Source organism: Arachis ipaensis, chromosome B03 (genome assembly GCF_000816755.2).
Source record: "Arachis ipaensis cultivar K30076 chromosome B03, Araip1.1, whole genome shotgun sequence".
Taxonomy (NCBI): domain Eukaryota; kingdom Viridiplantae; phylum Streptophyta; class Magnoliopsida; order Fabales; family Fabaceae; genus Arachis; species Arachis ipaensis.
The window spans coordinates 131,001,655-131,006,868 of NC_029787.2; positions in this window are offsets into that span (position 1 = coordinate 131,001,655).

The window sequence follows — 5,214 nt, forward strand, 5'->3', positions numbered from 1 at the left end:
CTAAAAAAGATTCAAATCCTCCATATTTATTTAAATGGACTAATGAACTAATTATTAAACCAATCTAATTTAATTTTTAATGTATAATTTTAATATCCATATAACATCTTTGATACATATAACATTTCTCGTGATATACTCTGGGAAAATTATCAGGTGTTTCATGTATGAAGTTGGAACTTTGGCGTTCCAAGTACAGTCAAGTAGCCAGTATCCATTTTGTTGTTTAGCTAGATGGTAACAGACGAAATTAACCTTGGTAGCAAACTTGGAAAGACTTAATGAGACAGCTGAATGAGGTCAAAGCTCCATGGAGTTTGGCTTGGCTACAATTGACGAGAAAAAAAGAATAGAAAAAAAAACATTTTCGGACAAAAACAATTATAAAGGCATGATTAAATTATCCACGAAAAAATTTAAGAGGCAGTAACTTTTGTATTTTGTGGCCAACACTTAATTATTAAAAGAAAAGTAAGTGATCTTTTATTATTGAATTTAATTTCACACAATTAAAAATACTATTAATAACTAATTAATAATTATAAAACACAAAAATTACTAATCCCCTAACACTCCTCATTATCTACCGCATTGAAATATTTAAAGTCGCTACGAAAGAAAGCTTCAAACTTGTCGTTTCTTAATCCTAGTGGTATGACTATTGTGCTTATCCATTGGAAAGTTTCGAGAATGACTGTGGGTTAAAATCATGTTGAGCTAGTTCTCATCACTTTTATATATGTATGTATTGATTTTTTTTTGTTGAGTTAAATTTTAATTTGGCTTTTGAAATTTAGTCTGATATTCAGAATGATTTCCATAATTTTAATGCCTTAATTAGAACTTTTAAATTTATAATTATAGCTCTGCCTTATCTTTGTGATCATCTCTGTTACCAGAATGTTAATCTGACACAATTACATAATATGGTAGACACTACTTAAACGATGACGTGTTGATTTCGCGTCCAAATTCTATGGAAACCACGTCGTTTCTGTTTTTTGTGGGTTAATACAGTGAGAAGAAAGAGAGTTTTAACCTACAAAAATTTAAACGACGTGGTTTCTATAGGATTTGGGCACGAAACCAATACACCATCGTTTAAGTAGTGTCTATTGTGTCATGTAATTGCGCCAGATCAGCAATCTGGTGACGGAGATGATCGCAGGAACAAAATGGAACCACGATTACAAATTTAGAGGTTCTAATTAGAGCCAATGGGACCATTCTGAATATCGAGCCAAATTTCAGGAACCAAATTGATATTTAATTCTTCTTTGCTCGTCTTGGCCCTGTTGTTGTTTTGCAAAAATCTCATTGTTAGGACTCATCCACATGTGAATTGGCATACACTTTCCCCCACGTGTGATGACCTAATATGGTCCCATTGTTGGTGGTATCCGTATCACTCTTTTACAGCGGAGGAAAGTAAAAGTATAATATGGTATGGTTGCCGAGTGCATAATCTCATTAGATAATCAACAAAGGTCTAATTGATAATAATGATATCTTTAACCAGAAGAGTAACAACTAAGAGCGAATCAACTTTTCGAAAAATTCTCGGCACTCACTTATCTTGCATTAGTAAAAGCTCGTAAAAACTGATCTTTACTAAGGATCCCTAAAAAATCAACTACTAGAGGGACGACCATTTAACAAACATTTTCGAGACGTTATTTATATAAAGAGATAAGCCAACTTCGCAAAGCAGACAGAATATACCACAAAACAGAGAAGAATAGCTATCCTCAAAAGAACGAGCAACGATTTACTCGCCTCCACTATTCTTTACTTTACTCTCATTCTTTTGATTGATTTTTCATTAACTTGAATGTCGGAGTTCTTTTTGCAAGTTTCACGCCGCGGGCACGGTTCCACGAGGAAAGCTTCCGAGCTATTGATCGACCTTTCGCTGGTGTTATTACTCGGGAGTGTATCCTTGCAAAGAACATTTGGCGCCCACCGTGGGGTCGTGTCTCATTTTTCTAACTCTTATAACACGTCTTTATCCCCCTTTTGTACTCTCTTATCTTTTTAGGAATTGAAGTATGACGGACCTTTTAGACGCTCAACAACCTCCTTGAACCAATGCCGACCTCATGGCCGCTAATGTCGTTCTGCTAGTAGAAAATCAGCGGATGGCCAAGCTATTGGTCACAATGCAAAATAATGGTGAAAAGAAGGCCAACAACAAGAGGGTGAATGCCGAACAACACGAGGAACCTCAGTCGGAATCTAATGCAAAGACAGGGGAAACGCCTCCCAAAACAGAAAGACGACAAACTAACCCTTTCTCTGAAGAAATAATGAGCTTCAAAATGCCCAAAAATTTCACACTCCCCATGACTTTGGCACCATACAAAGGGATCGGAGATTTAAAAGTTCATGTCACAAAATTCAAATCTATGATGTTTCTCAATAGCGACTCCGATCCCATTTTGTGCCGATCTTTTCCAACTTTTTTAGATGGAGCTGCCCTATTATGGTTTTCCAATTTGCCTGCAGGTTCTATAACCAGCTTCGACGAGTTCGCCAAGCTATTCATAAATTATTTCGCAGCATCCAAAATCTATGTACGAGACTCAGAGTACCTCAGCACAATCAAGCAAGGACAACACGAGAGCTTGAAAGATTATATGACACGCTTCACAACAGCAGCCATGGAGATTTCTGACCTCAACTCGGAAGTGCAATTACACGCTATCAAGAGCGGCCTCCGACCTGAAAAATTCCAGGAAGCTATCGCCGTCGCAAAACCAAAAATATTGTAGGAGTTCCAGGACAAAGCAACCGGACAGATCGAAATAGAAGAGCTGCGTGAAAACCGGAGGAATGAGAGGGCACCATTCATGAGGGAAGAAGACAAGCCAAATAACAAGACCTTTTTTACTACCAAAATTGGATGTCTAGTGTTTTTGAGTTTGGGGGTTCTTCCAGTGTTGTTCTTAACCATACATAGCCTGATACATGTACTCTTTTACCTGAGAACCCTACCAAATCTCCGCCTGATGGTTGCAATGCCTTGTTGCTTAGCTGCATCTTTTTGAACGTGGAGTAGAATAAGACATCAGCACTACTTCCTGTATCGAGCAGGACATTTTTTACTGTTAGTTTTTCCACACGCACTGAGATCACCACTGGGTCGTCTAAATTCGGGGACTAAGACTTAAGGTCGTCAGCACCAAAACTGATGTGGGCAGATGAGGACAGAACTGGCGGGATTTGATGAGATCCTTCCATTGTCATCATAGATCGGTAGCTTCTCTACCTGGCTGTATTAGTAGTTCCACCTCCAGCAAAGCCACCTGAAATGTAGTTTATAACTCCCTTGGAGGTAGGATTTTCGACTGGACCATGCCATGTTCCTTTTTCTTTGCGATCCGAGCTACAGCTCGGCCTGTCTGTGTCTCTGGTTGATTCTTTATAGTTTCTGGAAGTGACATATTTGTCAAGTAAGCCCTGCCTTGCTAGTCTCTCCAACAAGTCTCTTGCTACCACATATTCATCAGTAGTGTGGCTGAACTTTTGGTGAAATGCACAATGCTTGTTTTTGTTGACGTACTTCTGGTCTTGGTACGTTTCTGCTTTGCTGAGTGGCTTTATTAATTTGCTGTGTAGTATCTCTTTAATGATGTTTTCCTTTTTGTTGTTGAACCTGGTATACGAATCAAATTTTGGAGTTAGTTTAGAAGGTCTTTTAGAGTCCTTATTTTGGGACCTGTAAGGTCTGTCCTCCTCCTTCCGAGATGGTGGCTTTTCGCTCCTCCGAGCTTCACGCAACTCCTCTATTTCGATTTGTCCCGTTGCCTTGTCTCGGAACTCCTCCAATGTCTTTGGTTTCGCGACAGCTATTGCTTCCTGGAACTTTTTGGGTCAGAGACCACTCTTGATGGCGTGCAACTGCACCTCTGGATTGAGGTCAGGGATCTCCATGGCTTCTATTGTGAAGCGAGTCATGTAATCCTTCAGGCTCTTGTGCTGTCCTTACTTGATCGTGCTGAGGTAGTCTGAATCTTGCACATAGATTTTGGATGCTGCAAAGTGATTTATGAACAACTTGGCGAATTTGTCGAAGCTAGATATAGAACCTGCAGGTAAGTTAGAAAACCATAGTAAGACAGCTCCCTCTAGAAAGGTCGAAAAAGATCGGCACAAGATGGGATTAGAGTCACTGTTAAGGAACATCATGGATTCAAATTTTGTAACGTGAATTTTAGGATCTCTGATCCCCTTGTACGGTGTTAAGGTCATTGGAAGCGTAAAATTTTTTGACATTTTAAAATTCATTATTTCTTCGGAGAAAGGATTAGTCCGCCGTCTTACTGTTTTGGGGGGTGCTTCCCCCGTCTTTGCATTTGATTCCAACTGATGCTCATCGTGTTGATCATTGTTCACCTTCTAATTGTCGTCCTTTCTTTCGTCATTATTTTGCATTGTTGCTAATAATTTGGCCATTCGTTGATTTTTTGCTAGCAGAACAGCGTTAGCGCCCAAGAGTTCAGCGCTGGTTCGATGGGCCTGAGGAGTCTCTGAATGGTCCGTCATGCTTCAACCCCTGAAAAGAAGAGAAAGCACAAGGCCGATATATGGGTGTTATAAAAATTAAAGAAAAATGAGGCGGGGCCCCACGGTGGGTGCCAAATGTTCTAGAAAGGATACTCCTTCCGAGTTATATGTCGGCCTCACGTCAATTCTAGTGTGCCTGATAGCTTGAGCCAAACTAGAAATATCCTCCTGAACTCGGACTCGAGCGTGGTACCTGCAAAAAGGACTCCGACGTCCAAGTCTGTAAAGAATTACTTAGGAAAAAGTGAGTATATGATCAGTGAAATGTTTGTATGGTCATCTATTGTTGTTGTTTTATGATCTCTCCCCTATCATCGTCGCCCCGCCTGATTTATAGTTTGATTGAGATGGAATCATTCGTCGGTTAGTGACGCATTTCTCGTGACCGACGTGAAGACAAGATTTTAGGGGAAAGACTGGTATATGTTGAGAGATTTTTTCGTTATTTTTAATTTTGAGTTGAGCTGACCGAAATATAATTTGGTTGGTTCGATGTATAAGAGATACGATACAAGTTGATAATAAAAAATAAAAAAAAGTACATTTTAAACGTAGGAATGCAATTTTTTATTTTTTGTAGTGGGAACCAAAATATATATTTTTTCTTTCGATTTCTTTTCTTTTGATTAAATTTGTGTATATTTTCAC